The following is a 16,747-nucleotide window of genomic DNA, read 5'->3' as shown; positions in this document are numbered from 1 at the left end:
AGAAAGACTGGCTATAGGTAGCACTAAAGCAAAGAAGCAATCAAAACCAAACTGTCTTCCTAATATCAAATACCCTCAGATCTAGTTGCCCACATGTAGCATAGTCTCTCTCACACACACATACACACACACATATGTATATATATATATATATATATATATATATATATATATATATATATATATATATATATATATATATATATATGAATTAGGTAAGAGTTAGTACATACTAAGATTTATTAAATATAACTTAAATATAACATAACACAGAAATGCCAACTGACCCAGCCGAGGCTCGAACCAGCAACCTTCTTGCTGTGATATATAGCTTCTATAACTTTTATGAATAACCCTTTATTCTAAGTTTCACAACCACTGTGTTTAGGGTATATCTAATAAGAAGAAGAGCCATTATGTATTTGAGATGTCATCTCGAATATGACTCCTAATCTCTGTTTGTGATGCGGAGTCAGCTTGAAGATTAATGATTTAATGACTGAAATGGATCTTAAGATGATCCAGTATCAGAAGTCAAACGTGAGGAAAAGTAATTGTTTGTGTGTGTGAGAGAGTGAGAGAGTCAGTCAGGCTGCTCTGTCTGGCCCTGATCCAGGAGTGTAGTGGCCCAGAAGACGAGTCCTCTCATCTGAGTAAGTGCTGTCTGTCTGTGTGTGTGTGTGTGTGTGTGTGTGTGTGTGTGTGTGTGTGTGTGTGTGTGTGTGTGTGTGTGTGTGTGTGTGTGCGTGTGTTCGTGCAAGTGTGTGTGGATGCATCTCCAGAATTATCCAGACGGGACAAGCAGGTGTGACAGCTCCAAACCCAGTGCTTCACTATGTGAGAAACAGCTCGATCCACACCTCTGTGTCTCGATATGGATTTGTCCTTGGCAATCTTAGTGCTGACATTTGTATGCCTGTGTTCACGTCTGTGTGAGTGTGTGTGTGTTATCTCTTTGGTTTGTAATCATGTCCTCCAATGTTTGACATAATTTCTGAGAATAATTGGTGTTTATGTGATTGTTTGTGTTGTTCTGGTTTTCTGAGGTTTTTTTTCATTCTGCAGAGTAATGAAGAGAGTATTGATTTGAAGAGACCATGTGAGGATTTATAATGTTTGTAAGCATTCCTGTGCTGTACGGATAGATGCTGAAATAGATGTCAACAGTACTCCAAAAATGCTATGCAAATTAAAATGCAGTAAAATATATATAATCACCCTTTTTTCAATAATGAGCTATTCCAGTAATTGTTCTAGCAGTATATTGTGCAACACTATTTCATGCATGAAAGATTTTTGATACTACTTCTACACTGTAAAACCCAAAAAGTTAAGTTAACTTAAACCATTTGAGGAAACCACTTGCAACAAACTACTTTAGTTCAAAAAACATACCTAAGGAGTAATGTGAACCACTTGAGTAAATGAAACAATCAGAGCACAGTAAAACCCAATAAATGAAGAGAACTCAAACTGAGTAGTGTAAATCCCAATAAGTTAAGGCAACTTAAATAGTTTGTGGATTTCTACAAACCATTTAAGTTAAAAACTAATCTATTTGAGTACTGTGAACTTACTTCTTTTAAGTTGAAGTAATGAGGTATTTATTAACTCATTACCTTCAACACTGAGTCAAAACTCTTTTCAAATCAGTAGAATTAACTTTTAGTCAATTTTGAGTTAACTACACTCATTTCATTTGACTGTTGGCTTTTACAGTGTATAAGAGACTCTACTTCAGACTAAATTTGGCGCACATGTAATATTATTACTATATATTATAAATATAAGGTGGTACGGAAGCTCTGTGGTTAGTGTTGTTGCCTCGTGTTGCCTTGTGTTGTCATGGGTTTTTCTTAGTTGCTCTGGTTTCCCTTACAGTCCAAAGACATGCACTATAGGTGAATTGAATGAACAAAACTGGTCGTAGTGTATGAGTGTGAGTATTAATACAAGAGTGTTTGTTTCCCAGTACTGGGTCATGTCTGGAAGGGCATTCGCTGCGAAAAACATATTCTGAATAAAGGCTGGTTTATACTTCTGTGCCGAGTGATTGGTGTGACTTATGGCGCCTGCCTTACGCCTAGTCATGTATTTATACTTCTGCGTGCTGTTTGTATTGCTATGCAAAAACACTTTCGAAACGTTAGCTGGCAGAAGGTTTTTTATGTTCTTCTGTGTCGTGTTTTTTTTGTGGGCATTTTGTTTTTTGGAGTGCTACCTTGATGTACAAGTAGCTAAAACTCGCTCGTTTATAGTGCGGAAAGAGGCAGATGTGCAACAACATTAATCTTAAGGTAAACACATAACAGTTTTTATCTAGAGCTATTTCACAAGACTCGACACTTGTAAACACTCGTTCCAACATGTTTGTGTGGCTCTCTGTCCTGCCCACACTGGCCACAGCTACCAAGCCAACCAATGACACAATGACACATTGCGATTTGCGTCCTGATTTTGCCAAGTGCTAGTTTCCCTGAGACCGTCATGACGTTTGATTGGCTGATGAAGTTGTTGTCCCTGGGTCATCATAAAAAATGTTGGTCTCAGGGCAACTAGCACTTGGCAAAATCAGGACGTGCTGTGGGCACACAGACCATTCAAAGGCTTCACCGGAGCATACATGTGCACTTGATGCAGAAGTATAAATCAGCCCTAAGTTGGCGTTTCATTCCTCTGTGGAGATTCCTGATTAATAAGGGACTAAGCTGAATGAAAATAAATGAATTAATTAACGTTTAATATTAACATTAATAATATTAATAATAGACAATTAAAAGTTTTGTCTTTTGGCCAATTTTTATTTGACAGTAGCTGAGACTGGATTTTATTTTTATTAACAAAAATACTGTACTTTTTTTTTGGTAGTTTGCTTACGTTGCTCAATTTTCAAAGTAGTCCAGTCACAGATGTTTTCACACTGCATTACTATCTGGGGTATCATTTTGTTGGTGCTGTGTTTACACTGCAAAATGGATCGGTGACAGGGGTTTTACACAGCATGACTTTACAATAGGAAGAATCGTTGACAACTTTGTTTTGGTCTGCAAACTACATCTCACAACCAAGAACACGTGAGAAGTGACATGGAAACAGTGCAGGTAAGGTAGTATATCTTTTGTTATTAACTAGTCTACATCATGAGAACAAGCCTTTAGTGGAATAGAAAATGTACTTATTTTGCTCACCTGACTTTTGAAGTCAATAGGTCCAACCCACACGGGTGTTCCTGCCAATTTCCTCTAGTTTTTCCTCCATTTCTTGGGTCCAAATAGACCGAAAAGAAGCTCTTTTGACTTCTCTCCCAACCTCCTGCTGGCCTGCCCACACAAGTGGATGCTGCTCTCTCATTGGCTGTAGGTGATCGCTAATGTTATTGATGTTTGAAAGCATACCAAATATTTCATGGGTATCTGGGACTCATTGGTGATTGTCTCAGATTGCATCTATGATAGTTTACACTGTCTGACTGTTACTCATGTGAATGAGCACCGACTAGATTTCAGGCAAAACCTGTCGGCAAGTCAAAATCAGGGCTAAAATCATGCAGTCTAAACTCATCATAAGACAGATGTCATATTTCCTGATTTTCCTTAATGTTCACTGACTAAAAAGTTTAATTCCCATAACATATATAAAAATAAATCAGATGTTGTGTTCAGAAATAAGCAGACAAAAAAAAAATGGTCACAGACAAAATTATAACAGGTACAACTATGACTGCCATTGACCTAAGTGACTGCAAGTTGAGAAGCATGAAAGAAATTAAATGGCACAAAAAATAAGATAACCATAACATTAACATCCCAGGCTCATTCTGATTATGTACCCCAATATACATTTCTGGAGAGAGCAAAATACATCATTTGTTTTTGCAATTCCACAGGGGCCGCTGTGTAAGTTTTTTCAGATCTAAAATATCTCTCGCGAGTTCCATTCGCACCTGCTGTTCTCATGTAATTCCACCAGAGGCCGCTGTTGACTAACTAACTGACTGACTGACCAACCTTGATGTGAGTGATCCACTTCCCCCTCCCTAAACCCAACCAATAGTATTTTGAAAAGCACCTATTGACCCGCCCACCGACTTTCCTGAACCCAACCACAGTGTTTTGAAAAGCAATCCAGAAAAAGAAAAGCCCTCACCAAATTTTATACCATGTTTCAGATTTTATCAAATTCTCACCCTTTTATTTACTTGTTTATTTTATATTTTGGCTTTTGTTTTTGTCTTACCTGCTTTCTGGAACCTATCTTTACCGGACTCGAATCCTGTTGTGGAACTTCACTCAGCATCTTAAGCAGGGCTACCAGACAAACTGGTAACAGCAAAAAAGCTGTCCATGTGCAGGTAAGTGGTCAGCTGGTTAGCAAAAAAAGCGACGGCATCATACCGCCCCATAGTGTTTGTTTTAAAGATTAAATGCCATACATAGATCTGGCTACATAATTTGCAATCTCCAGAACCGCATTTATGGCTACATTTTCAGAATGAGCCTATATTGATCAATAGGCAATACAAGTGAAGCAATGCATAAAAAACACAATATAGAAAACTTCCAATAAATGGAAAGTAAAATTAAAAAATGACAAACAAAAATCCCTGACATATGATTGGGACAATAAAAAGGTAAATTCGCTGACTTTTAATGTCTGGAATACACCTTTTAAAAATCCATGGTATTCCAGATGGTCTCGTGGGATCCCTGTTTGAATGAAACATGGCCGATTGCCTTACTTTGCTTGTATATACTGTATGTCGATGTGAATGCGTGAGTGACAATGTGTGTGTGTGTGTGTGTGTGTTGGCTATTTGTGTGTAAATCCTCTTTCCATCCTCATCAGAGTGAGTGAGTGGTCTCTCCAGGGACAGGGCTCAGTCTGATCCCAGGCTCAGCTGGCCTCTCTGGGCTTCATCTCTCAAGCAGGTGTCCTCATGTGCTGGAGCCTGTTCTCATCAGCCTCTCGCAAACGAAAGGATTCAGAGAAACCTGCCAGACCTCAGGGGAAGACTCAGGAAACTCTGCCTGGGAGAGACGCTTTCACTGTGTACTGGGTAGACAGAAAGTTTGCTGGAAAGTTTGCAAGTCTGTGCAATCCTATGTCAAAGGTAAGATCATTCTGTTTCTTACTGGCTGGAACTCTGTGGAGCTGTCCATTATAGACATATGTTTTAGGGATGGGAGAGTAGGGCTTAACCTAACACTTTTTGACTATCTGCGAATTCGCATAGGGTTCAGAGTATATATGTGGATGTATATATTAGAGATGCCACAATTGTCAATATAAAATTGAACCTTTCGGTACGACATCCACTTTCAATACGCGCTTGTGAATTGCAGTTTTTTCGGTTTTACGTTTAAATAATTTGTGTGCATGTTATTTCTCTCCGAATTGACTGTTTGCGTGTGCCTACAAACTCCTCCCCACGATTAAATATTCAATCACTACTCTCTAAAGTTAGGGGGCGCTTAACCATCATTTTACACTTTAACATGGCGAGTGGTGGTGAAGTGAAGCAACAGTACGAGGAAGCGCCGGTGTCTTTCAAATCCACAGTGTGGGGACATTTTGGTTACACATATAACCTACTCAAACGGAAACATTTCCAACATGACTGCCAATCTGCGGCGCCATCACCCAGCAATATCACAGTCTGAAGGCAAGATAGCAGAGAAGGTAATGAAGTCGTCCACAAAACAACAATCCCTCGCTGAATCCTTCCAGCAAATATACCCAACTGGTTCTGAAAGACATAAAAATAACAAAGGCAGTGTTAAGTTTAACTAAGATGGTTTATTTATGTTTACTGAAGTAGAATTAGGTTAATTTGAAATGGTCAATTTGTACATGGGCTACCAGCAGCTGTGAGATTTCAGTGTTATTTTTTACTATTATTATTATACAATACACTATCAACTATTGTGCTTTGAAGTAAAATAAAGGAGTATTGCAATAAATTGTTTTTTATTTGTTTATTTTGATTGTTTATTGTTTTTTTCTACTTAACATCTTACTGTTCATATTGCCTAAGCATAGAATAGCAAAAAAAATAAAAATAATAATAAAAATAAAATAAATACCTATGTGTCAAGCCATCAGAATCGAAACAAAAACCGGATTAAAAACTGTGTTGTTGCAACCCTAGTATGTATGTATGCATTTATGTATGTACAGTATATTTGACAAGTCTTGTTGTTGATCCCAGTTGAAAGAGCAACAAATAATGACTTGGTAGTTGATCTTTTGGAAAAGTGGCAGGCGGTAGATTTTTCCCATTAATCATCTGTTGAACTGCATCCCGATTATCACAATATTGCGGAAGACCTATTAAAACCCGCATGGACCCAAGATTCTCACAGAAATCAGTCAAGTTTGGTGAAGGAAAAGTCATGGTTTGGGGTTATTTTCAAGGAGTGCAAGAGATCTGCAGAGTGTATTGCAGCATCAACAGTTTAAGGTATCAACACATTTGTGTTGCCCATTTTATTACAAACCACAGGAAAAGGCAAATTCTTCACTAAGATAGTGCTCCAGGATTGGACAGCCTAGTCAACTGATATAAACATTATTAAGCATATCTGGGGTAATGGAGGAGGCATTGAAGATGAATTCAATCTTGATGAACTCTGGGAGTCCTGCAAGAATGCTTTCTTTGCCATACCATCCTCATTGATGTCATACACAATATTAATTATTTTTCCACTGCACCATGACTTTATATTCTATACTGTACATTATTTCTGTTAAGTGACAAGACTTTGGTCTAAGCAAAGTCAGACCTTACTGTCCTATTTCAAGTCATGATCATATTTTATTTTAGTAAAATATGCGTAATCTAGAGCAGGGGTATTCAAACTGTGGCTCAACTAGTGGGTTGCACAGTGAGGAAAGGTGGTTTACACAACGTCACTTAGCTGCAGCTATATTTACGTTGTGGTGAATCAAAACTAGTCCGATAATGAGCGAACGACTCTTTAGAGACCATTCTGTTTTTAAATGAATCATTTAGGTTAAAACATATGAGCCGAAAGTCTGAATCAGCATACATTGAATGACTGAGTCAGATTAATTTGTGTTGATCCGTCATGTGTCAAGTGTTTGATAAAATGGAAAAGTTTTTCAAACTAAAGGTGTCGCAGACTTCTGATACGTCTTCAGATCAAACCAAATCTAAAAAGGAGCCACACAGAAAATATGATCAGTCCTACCTCGATCTTAGTTTTATTGCCGGCAAAGGTCCAGAGGGTGAGGAAGTCCTGCCTTGTCTTTTATGCTTAGAAAATCTTGCAAGCGCTAGTATGAAACTCTTAAAACTTAAAAGGCACCTGACAACAAAACATTCTGCAAATGTCAACAAAGGTATATTATCTTCTAAAAAAAGAAGAGTATCTTCGTCAACAAAAAAATAATCACAGTTACAGCCAGCATGCCACAAAAAGCACTTCAAGCCTCATTTTGTGTATATTGAATCGCAAAATCCAGAAAGCCACAAACCACATATTTTTAAAACACACATATTTTTGACTGCTTGGAATGGATATATTTTTTACCCATTTTTCAATATTTAAATATTATGGTGGGTCTTGAGATTGAATTACTTGGCTGGGTCCTGGAATGAAAAAGTGTTGGAACCCCTGATCTAGACCTTTGCCTTTCATAAAAGTCACTTTTGATACCAAATGATCAACGAGAAGTCAAGTTATTATTTTTGGTTCATAAAAATTAGATAGGAGACAAGACTTTTATCAGGTAATGTACAGTATAAACATTGAACACATTGCAAGTGTGGTCTTGTGCTTATATGCCGTTATCACAACACACACATGCAGCTTTAACACAGTTAAAACAATGTGGGAAATTAAATAGATGTAGAAATACAACTGAATTTGAAAAAAATGACTAATGTTACAGAATAGCATAACTGTAATAGCAGCAAGGTGCATTGTGATCCAGTTACAGCCTTTCTTATCCCATATATAATACATGAACACTTATACAGTGCAAATATATTGAAAGCATATAGTTTTACAGCATTCTATTACAAGGGTAGAAATTCAGTGGTTTAATATTGTTAGCTCATTAGCTCACTAGATGAAATGTTAATTCCCACAGCTGTTAGAATTAGTATTAACTTGGAATGGATTGGCGGATTTGAATTGTCGAGCGTTGAGTCTTTTATGGGATGTTGAGGTGATCTGTCAGGCCTGTGTTGCTCCAGTTTCATGAATGTCGTGGTGAACCGCTTTGCTTTGCCCACTCAACCACAGCCATCACACACTGCTGTTGGCGTTAGCCTGCTAGCGTTGTTCCAACCTGCGCTCCATAATTATGTGTGAATGTTTGAGTGTTTATCACTGTCAAAACCAGGCCCACATAAAATATGCACACAGATAGATCTGCAAAATTGAAACACCTGTTATTTAACTGTTCTGTTATTCAAACCATTGCACATTTGTTTATTAAACATTTTGCACTGATTTGATAAATGCTTTCTGTAATAAATTAGTAGTAACATCATTTAGGCCAATTTAAAAATCATTTAAAGCCACTCTACAGAAGCTCATGCAAAATAAGCTCAGAAAAATACAGTCTAGACCTGCTCATTATTTTCAGAGTTATATAACCTGCTTGAGTATGAAGTTATTACAGTTTCTCTATATGCCTTTAACCCTGTTTCAACCCCCAGTGAGCTGTTTACTGTCCTCCAATAGCTGCCGTACACCCAGAAATGAAGTCTCATAAGTAACTGATATGAAATGCCCTTTGTGGGCACTGGGCAGGAACTCAGTTAACTGTTACGTACACACACTGCATAAATATGAGGTCCATGGAACGCTCAACTAACACACATTTGATATCAAGAGTTTTATAAAAGCATGCTGCCAAGACTCAGTATGGGACAAATAAGCTTAGTGAAATAGTGTATTTGCTTTGAGAGAATTTATGTATTTAGTTATATTATTACATATTATTATTAAAAATGTGTTTATTTATACCTTACATTAAGCATAATTACCCAGAATATCTAGATTAAGGCTCAATAATGTGTTTATACAGTATATTTTGTTCTTATTCTAACATAGGTAACCTACTCAGGCTCATTATTGATATATACCCCTGTAAACATTTCTGGAGAGCGCCAAATACGTCCCAGGAGTTACATTGTTTTGCTATTTTTGTCTTTCGAAAATCCGCCAAAGACCGATGTGTATGTTTGGGATCTCAAATTTCTTTTGCAAGTGCCATTCATGCGTGCTATTCTCACGTAAATCCACTAAAGGCTGCTGTCGACTGACCCACCAATACCCCCACCCACCTCCTTCCCTAAACTCAACCGATAGTGTTTTAAAAAGCAATGATTGACTAGCATCCACCCACTTTTCCTCAAATTTCCATTGTTTTGAAAAGCAATACAGAAAAAGAAAAAGCCCTTACGCCAGCCGGATTTTTACTACATTTTCAAATTCTACCACATTTGTCACCCTGTTATTTACTTGTTTATTTAATTTTTCTGGCCTTTTTTTTTGTCTAACCTGCTTTCTGGAACCGCTCTTCATTGGACTCGAACATTGTTATCGCTGTAAACTCCTTTCTGTGTCTCAAGTCTGCTGACATACGTGGCAAGCTACTGGGAAAACTGGTAATAGCGGAAAAGTCAACTAATAATGTAAAAAGGAACAACGTATATCACCCCGTAGCCTTCATTTTAAAGATGCAATGCAGCCATACATCTGTCTACTTAATTTGCGATCTCCAGAAATGTATATAGGGCTAAGTTTTCAGAATGAACTTGTTTTGTAGATAGCCTACGTTCCTAGAGTATAGATTGGCTGTCCAGTACATATTTTTAGGAAACCCACTAGATTTTGCACCATAATTTATTTCTTAATCCCTTGTATATTTCTATATACTTTCTCTCCTGCTCACATACAGAACACACATCGAGCTTGAGTTGGTGAAACTAAAAACAAGATTTATTTGAAGACTAAGAAGATGAAACCCTCTTTTATATAATCTAGACTTTCCCGTTCAAGTATATCTATTAAATCACTGATAATTGCAAATATTTAGTTCAAACTGAGCATAAGAATAGGGAGGAAAGGTGATTTAGGTGACTTTGAACTTGGCATGGAAATTGGGGACAGACAAGATGGTTATTGTATTTCAGAAACTACTGGTCTACTTGGATTTTTCACACACAACCATCTCTAGGGTTTGCAGAGAATGTATTGATATGTTATATTCATTTACACAATAATGGTTGTCTGTTCTGTGGGCAAATAAAAAAAAAATGTTGGTTGGTTCTGCAAGAGATTGACTGGTTTGAGCTGATAGAAAAGCACCATAACTCAAGGACTCCAGAAAAACTCTGAACGAACACATCAAACCTTGAAGCAGGTGTGCTAGAGCAGCAGAAAAACAGACTGGTTAAGGGGGTCACACATCAAATGCGCCACGTCATGTATTTTAAAATTCTAAACATAGATTTCTATCAGGTTAAGCACACCCGTGTTGCAAGTTAGGCTGTCCACAGTGCCCAGCTACGACCCAGGACACTGTTCAAATTTCTGTCACGCCACAGAGCGCCATCTGAATAGTTTTATTTTAAATAACATGCTAATGTGCATGTCCAGTGTGCGTTACTTTCAACTGTCATGTGTGCGACGTGGCACATCTGGTGCGCGACCCCCCTTTACACTCCACTCAGAACAGAAACTGAGGCTACAATTTACCAAAACTGCATGACAAATGATTTTAAAAAGATTGTCTGGTTTGACAAGTCTTGATTTCTGCTGCAACATTTAGAATACAGGCTCAGAATTTGGTTTAAACAACATGAAAGCATGGAATCATGCTGTCTTGTATCAATTATTCATGTTAGTGGTCCTGTAATGGTGTAGGGAATATGTTTATGGCAGAACCACAGTACCAAATGGCCTGTTTAAACATCATCATTTACCTGAGCTGAGTACAGTTGGAGACCATGTGATGTTCTCAAGCAGGATAATGTATCATCACAAAGCTCAAATAATCTCAAACTGGCAATGACAATGGGTTCACTTGACTCAAATGGCATTCACAGTCACCAGTAGAGCACCAAAGTAGAGCATTCACAGTTAAATAAGAGCACCTTTGGGATGTGGTTGAACAGCAGTTTGCTTGAATGTGCAGCCAACAAATCTGCAGGAGCTGTTTTAAGTTGCCATGAAACAGAAGTTAAAATAATTTTTTCTCTTCCACTTGAAATGGTCCTGAAATAAGAAAGGAAATGTAGCGGAGTGCATGATTTCATTCTTTGGGAACCATTTGGATTGTGGAGATGGGTACTGCAAACAAAATGAAAAGAGATTGACAAATGGATGAAGACAGAGCGGAAACGTTAACTTTTTACACTAGTAGAGTAATAGCCCCTTCCAAAAAGCATTCAAGGTGACCAGAAGTGAAGAAAAGTCCTTTCAAGAGAGGGTATACAAATTAGGATATTTGATTGAAAACTTAATTTTTTACAAAATAAAGAAGTGCACAGATCTTTTATAACAAGCACTTCTATTAAAAAAATAAAAATAAAAAAATAAGCAGAGTAAATTTAAATTTCACATTGCAACTTTAAAACTTGAACTACCAGAATAATTTTTAATACAAATTTAATTTAATACAATGCTAGAAATCAACATTCATATATTTACTGTAGGAATATTTCAGTCCAGTATGACAGTTATATGGGTTATTTATTATTATTATTTATTATTAAATGTTTAAAATGACTGCCTCTGTAGGTAACCCAGGCTAATTCTGAAAACGTACCCCATGTACATTTCTGGAGAGCAAAAATACGGCCCAAGAGGTACGTTTTTTTCTGTTTTTGTTTTCACAAATCAACCCAAGGCTGCTGTGTATACTTTTTCCGATCTCAAATTTCTGTCACAAGTGCCATTCGCGTCTACACATCTTACATAAATCTACCCAGCCCCCCGCCTCTTCCCTAAGTCTAAGCAATATTGTTTTCAACCCAAACAACCCACTTCCCTAAACCAAACCGACAGCAACATTTTTTGGACCTTTTGCCTTTATTAGATAGGACAGTATAGAGACAGGAAGCAAAACTGGAGAGAGAGAGAGGGTAGGGAAATGTCCTCGAGCTGGGATTTGCACTCGGGACGCCCTGACTTGCTACTGCACCATATGTCGGCGCACTAACCACTAGGATATTGCGCCAAAAAAGCAGCCTAATTTTTACCATGTTTTCAGATTTTACCACATTCTCACCCTGTTATTTACTTGTTTATTTTATTTTTGTCATTTTTATTTTTATTTTTGTCTTACCTGCTTTCTGGAAGCATTCTTTGCCAGACTCTAACCCCATCGTCCTCTCAGCCTAAGTCCACAGGCGTACAAGGTGAGCCACTGGACAAACTGGTAACATCGGAAAAGCCATGCATATGGAGGTAAGTGGTCAGCTGGTAAGCACAAAAGGGATCAGTGTCATACTGGGCCCACTGGGTTCTTTTTAGAAATAAAATGCAGCCATATGTACATCTGCCTATGTAATTTGTGATCACCAGAAATGCATATAGTGCTATGTTTTCAGAATGAGCCTGTATTGTCTGTAGTTCTACTGTTAATGCCACAATACCCACATGGACCAACATTTCTGAGGCATGTTTCCAGTACATTTTGAATCTATGCCTTAAGAATCCAGGAACTTCTGAGTTCAAAACATGTTCTATGCCAGTACTAGCCAGGCATGCCTAATAATAGTGTCGATGAGTGAATTATAAAGGGCCAACTTGAACTTTCCTGTGAGATTTATAAAGCAGTGAAACCACACTTCTTCAAGATTCCTATAACATTGCCACCATGCTGGATAATTTCCTTTGTTGTGGCTGTTAATGAGAGCGTGTAGGCTGATGAACTTGCAAACTCTGCTCTTTCCTCGCTCCCCCGATCTCATGCACACTCCTCACGTGCACAGCTCTGAGTCTTCCTGTGAGCCACTTCCTTCTGATGCTGCTGTGGCAACCGTATCGAGGGACAGCAGTGTTGCCTGGAACTTTTCTGAGGTAGGGAAGCCAAAGCTGACAGTTTCCAGGAACACACACACACGTGGACACACACACTTACATATGCTCTGGCTTTGCAAGAGACCATCTGGCCTGATGTATGACAACACACTAGGATTACTCTAGCTTGCTGCGTGACTAACGCTTAGTCTGGGAAATATTTTCAGCCATAAAGTAGACATAGGCAATCTCCGTTTTGACATGGAATCATTCTGTCTTTTCTTCTTTAATGGAACATTCAGAAGCCATAACCTTTCCTAACATGCACACAATGCTCTTTCTTCTCAGTCAAACACGAGCATGACCTTTATAAACATAAACATGATTCAAAGATTTTGAGAGGTTCTTCAATGGGAGGCAGTGCCAGCAAGGCCATAGTCTGCTAAAGCTTTAGATCCGCATGCTATTATTCGCTTCAGTATCTCTCTCTCTTATTGTATAATAGAGGCTTGTCTCTGGTATCATGCTTCCATATTCATCTCATTTCATTTGCACTGTGGGTCAGATGGCTTTAATTTCGCTGACTGCACCCTGGCCGGCCAGAACACTGATGCAATAATGTGGCAACAATAGAAAGCTGCGCATGCCGTGGGGAGATGTGCTGGACAGGCTCTGTTTTGGCATCCCATTATTCTAGGTTTGATTTGTTTGGTAGGTTTGCATCCACACTGCGTCTCCAAAGATTTTTTTTTTTTTTTTTTGGCCATTCCTGCAGCTCCCACAATCTAGACTTTCAGCTGAGCCATAAGAAAGTGTAGGATTACTGAGTAAAAGTTTAATACTGTATACTGCACTGTACTGTTTATATATATATATATATATATATATATATATATATATATATATATATATTTTTTTTTTTTTTTTTTTTTGACAGGAAATGACACAGGCTTTTCCTAAAACATAATAAGACATGGGTCATTATTGTGGAAAAAAAGATAATATTTTCTAAAATTTATTATTATTCATACAATTCTCGATAATCAATAGAACAATGATTACAGCAATCAAATGCTTCCTATAATTGCTGACCAGCTTTTTGCATGTCTCCACTGGTATTTTTGCACAATCATCTTTAGCGATGAGCTCCAACTCTTTCAGGTTTATTTCCCTCCAGAGATTTTCAATTGGATTTAGGTCGCAACTCTGGCTGGGCCACTGTAAAATGTAATTTTTTTTTTTTATCTGCTAATCATTTCTTCACCACTTTTGCTTTGTGTTTTGGGCTGTTGTCATGCTGAAATGTCTACTGGTGCCCAAGGCCAAGTTTCTCTGCAGCGTGTCTAATGTTGTTGTATTCAGATTATATGTATTCATCCATTTTTATAGTGCCATTTACTATGATTAGGTTCCCTGGTGCACCGTCTGAAACCCTGCCATAACCCACATTAGATTTCCTAAAACATTAGGTTCCCACCACCATGTTTGACAGTGGGGATGAACCCTTCAATCTAAAAGAGTTGGAGCTCATTGCTAAAGATGAATGGCCAAAAATACTAGTGGTTATCATTGTCATGTTATCTTTTGGGAGAAGCCTGTTTCATTTCCGGTAAAAAGACAAACAAACAAACAGAAAAAACTTGCTGGTTAAATACTATTAACTATAAGTTTGAATTTGCGAGGGGTATGAATCATTATGAAGCCTGACACCTGATGACAAATAAATAAATGTGACCCAGCATCACATAACTAGTCTCAAGTTGCATGAATATATCGGTAGTAATAGACAATAATTAAGTACATTGTATGATTTGAAATAATACATTTGACCTTTATGACAAAAATGATTTGAATAGTTAAAAAAGATCATGTTCCTTTAAGACATTTTGAAAATTTCTTTGAGTAAAAATATCCAATTATCAAACTTTTTTTATTTGTAATAGAAATTGCTAAGAATTTTATTTGGACAGCAGTAAACATGATTTTCTCAATATTTCAATTAATTCAAACCCTCATGTTTCAGATTTCAAATAGTTGTAATTTGGCCAACTACTGTCCTATTATCACAAATCATACTATACATCAATGGAAAGCTTATTTATTTATTTATTTTTAATCCTTATGATTGTTTTTTGGTCTAGGATCTTACATAATAAAAACACAGATACTGTTTTGATTATATATATATATATATATATATATATATATATATATATATATATATATATATATATATATATATATATATATATATATATATTATTATTATTATTATTTTATTTTATTTTTGTTGTTTTTCCAGGCAAAACTTGATTTTCAGTGGAATGCAAATTATACTAAACGAGCGATTTGTGACAGCATTTTTATCACATTACAGCTATATTAATTGTCTGTTACAAAATTTGTAACCGATTTGTGCTTATTAATGTCAAAGGATGTCAGAAAGGTCCTGCCTGTTCCCTATTTTGATTCATAAATCCATACACTCATATAGGCCTAGTCAGACAGAAAATACACACACGGTGAGGCAACAGCACTGTAACAACACTGTCCTGGACTAACCTTCAGCTGAAACCAAAGAAACCACACTGCCACCTGCTGGAGCACTCTGGTGAAGCCAGTAAACTGTCAGGCAAGCACTTTGAATGGTCATTAACCAGCTTTTACTACAGAATTTGGTGTATAACATATTCATATCCCAGGTATCGTGTTGGAGATAACAACACGCCATATGTTTTGATACGATTTTATTATTCAAGGCATTATATATAATATTTAAAATGTTTTGAGAGCTTGTTCATCACCAGTCTAGCAAGCATAAATATATCAAACCATCTGTTGTGATTTCTGTTTTTCCCTCACGAGGCCATGTTCCTGGTGAATTTTTGCAAGTTTAACTAAAAAAGAATAATAATAAAAACAACAACACCGCGCAGCATGTTAATGAGGTGTGATCAAACCCACCTCCGACTGACCTACTTACTGTGTATCCAGATGGACAAAATCGTTAACTTTTCAGTGGTGCGATTTATTTACAGTTTCTCCGGTATAATTTATCTCGTTTACTTTTTATCTTTTGGAAAAATCTCTGAAAAACGCAAACGTCGTTATATAAAGCCCAAGTCCAGTAGTGCCCGCCCACCCCTGCCAATCATGATTTGCGGGATTCTGATTGGCTGATTCTGCTCATCAGTTGCAGATGGAAGCTTACAGCCTTCATCAAGGGAGGAATATAGGCAGTCTAAATCGCCTTAGCTCTTTTTGGGAGAACATTGGAAGGCTCGAGAGTCTGGTAATTGTGTTTCTTGTAATGAGATGGATGGGAGAGAGCGAATGAGATGAACACAGAATGAATGAATAGAGGGGGAGAAAAAGAGATGAATAGCTCTTTTGGACAGACAGGTGTGATGAACACAAACACCGCAGAATTATACAGCCCAGCAGCACAGCCTGTAGCCTGCGACCAGTTGATATTGTTTAGCTCTGTGGTTCTCAATCAATGGTCCAGGCCCTACCAGGGGAGGAAAAAAGATGATTTGGAAATTATATTATAACAGATTGAAAAGAAATATTACAATAAGCAAAAATAACTAACGATATTAATTCGCCTCACAAGAACATTTCAGTTTTGGATAACCCTGCAAATAGAAAATTAACCCTGTGGTTTTCGAAATTTTGGATAGATGGATGGATGGATGGGTAGGCTACATTGTATGCATGTGTGTGAAAGTAAAAAAAACTAA

General features: G+C 37.3%; 1 protein-coding gene and 1 long non-coding RNA gene across 5 annotated transcripts in view; one reads left to right on the top strand and one right to left on the bottom strand.

Annotated features, from left to right (window-relative positions):
* Positions 1 to 3,599: 3,599 nt before the first annotated feature.
* On the bottom strand, positions 3,600 to 16,157 carry LOC141385537 (uncharacterized). 4 transcript variants are annotated; one of them, XR_015476475.1, is made up of 3 exons: positions 15,980 to 16,157; positions 12,328 to 12,461; positions 3,600 to 5,746 (listed from the first exon to the last, which is right to left on the bottom strand). It is a non-coding gene; the product is annotated as an uncharacterized LOC141385537 (long non-coding RNA). The 4 variants fall into 4 exon arrangements; XR_015476477.1 differs by having other exon boundaries at positions 15,988 to 16,157; XR_015476478.1 differs by lacking the exon at positions 3,600 to 5,746 and adding an exon at positions 9,956 to 11,330 and having other exon boundaries at positions 15,988 to 16,157.
* Positions 16,154 to 16,747, top strand: part of dlc1 (DLC1 Rho GTPase activating protein) — a 225,431-nt gene continuing 224,837 nt past the window's right edge. The window contains exon 1 of the mRNA XM_087236999.1: positions 16,154 to 16,296. The gene's annotated coding sequence lies outside the window, so the exon portion shown is untranslated. The remainder of the gene's footprint in view (positions 16,297 to 16,747) is intronic.

This window comes from Danio rerio, chromosome 1 (genome assembly GCF_052040795.2).
Source record: "Danio rerio strain M-AB ecotype USA chromosome 1, GRCz13ab, whole genome shotgun sequence".
Classification (NCBI taxonomy): Eukaryota; Metazoa; Chordata; class Actinopteri; order Cypriniformes; family Danionidae; genus Danio; species Danio rerio.
The sequence above is the reverse complement of the archived record's forward strand: the minus strand, read 5'-3'. Positions and strand labels throughout refer to the sequence as shown.